The sequence below is a fragment of the Triticum dicoccoides genome, chromosome 2A (assembly GCF_002162155.2).
Source record: "Triticum dicoccoides isolate Atlit2015 ecotype Zavitan chromosome 2A, WEW_v2.0, whole genome shotgun sequence".
NCBI classification, from domain to species: Eukaryota; Viridiplantae; Streptophyta; class Magnoliopsida; order Poales; family Poaceae; genus Triticum; species Triticum dicoccoides.
In genome coordinates, this window is record NC_041382.1 from 763803647 (window position 1) to 763805322 (window position 1676).

General features: G+C 48.2%; 1 long non-coding RNA gene across 1 annotated transcript; it reads left to right on the top strand.

Annotated features, from left to right (window-relative positions):
- Window positions 1-6: 6 nt before the first annotated feature.
- On the top strand, window positions 7-1439 carry LOC119352367. Its single transcript, XR_005170158.1, has 3 exons — window positions 7-151; window positions 492-815; window positions 1087-1439. It is a non-coding gene; the product is annotated as an uncharacterized LOC119352367 (long non-coding RNA).
- The last annotated feature ends 237 nt before the right edge of the window (window positions 1440-1676 follow it).

Sequence of the window (1676 nt, forward strand, 5' to 3'; positions counted from 1 at the left end):
CTCCGCCCGGCGCCGCCACCCCTCTTCGCCGCGCCGCAAGCTGGACTCATGGGGCTCGGCATCGACGGCGACGGGAAACGCCGCCTTCCCTCACCACAACGGACGCAGGCGGACGCGTCTCCCCTGGTTTCTCGTTGAACGACACAGGCAGGTAAGCGATCTCCTCTCTCCTTCCCATCCCTAGCCCTAGCTCCCTGCACCGGCGCGCACACACGCACGAATTTTATGGATGGATCATGGATGGATGGATGCTTGTGGCTGTCGGCTGGAGAGTGCAGCTAGCTAGGAAAAGCGATGGATGAATGCTAGACGAATTTGATGGATGGATGCTTGTGCTCGTTGGCTGGAGAAGTGCCGCTAGCTAGGATGGATGCTGCACCAATTTATTAGATGGATGGATGAATTTATTTGTGCTGGATTGTGTAGACTGGTTATTATCTATGTAATTTTTTGTTGATGATTGACCATTTGTTCTTTGTTGATGTGTGAAGAGCCCCACTGTTGCAAGAATGGACAAGGAAAAGGGAAAGGAGAGGAGAAGGAGAAGGAGAAAGAGAGCAGCTTGGTCTCCATTATGAAGACTAAGCCGCCTGCCCCAGGAAGCACAAGGGGAAGGGCAAGGGCTGTGTCGCTGCCAAGGAAGCGGGCCAAGGAATTACGGCAATGTCCCGCTCGCCGAGTTGTTATTACGGGTAAAAAAAAAAACTCCACTGCCTTGACGTCTCGCTGACCCCGCCGACGCCAGCGTGCGTGCCACGATCGCCGCTGCCAACGGCTTCGCAAACGACTCCGAGAGGGAGGCTACATCTTCACCGGTATGGTTGTGCCAAATATGTGTGTCCAAGCTCATGTGTTTGCTGTTTTTGCTATCCAAAGGTCAAATATATGTGTGTCCAAGCTCATGTATGTGTTGTTGTTGGTATCCAAAAGTCAAATATAAGATTGCACAGGCTCATGTATATGCTGTTTTTGGTATCCAAGAGTCAAATATATGTTTGTACAAGCTCATGGATGTGCTCTTCTTGCTATCAAAAAGTCAAATATATGCGTGTCCAAGCTCATGTGTGTGCTGTTTTTCTGTGCTAGGCAATGGAGCATGATAAGCAAGGAGAGAAGGATTATGAAGAGGAAGAGAATGAGGAGGAAGAGGATGAGTAAGATACTCTGTTTGAGGAGGAAGATTCTCATTTTGATGTCAAAGCACTAAGTGTTATGCTATGCAGAATTGCATTGTTTGGCTGTCAACGTTCAATATTTTTGCCGTATAAAGTTCAAAGGAGGAGCTGTCCAAAATTCAAAAGCAATGATGCCCAATTCTTTCTTAGTCATATTTGTTCAATTTCTACACTTTTCATAGAAGAAAGCTTATTTTTCATCACTATGATCATTTTTTAAACCATAGACTGCTAGATGTTACATTTTTAGCAATAGAAAGTGCTTCTTTTACAAATTATGGGTTTAATTGCTGTAGAAGATCAAAAATGGTCTGTAAAAACAGGTTCTGCTGCCTCCCAGATGTTATGGCGCTAGCTGGCTCACGAGCCGGCTCGTCCTGAGCCGAGCCATTGCAAAAACGAGCCGAGCCGCCTAAAGTGAGCTCGTTGGCTGAGCGAGCCGAGCCGCTCCAGAGCGAGCCAAAGCCAGGCTCGGATCAAGCTCGGCTCGGCTCGGCTCGT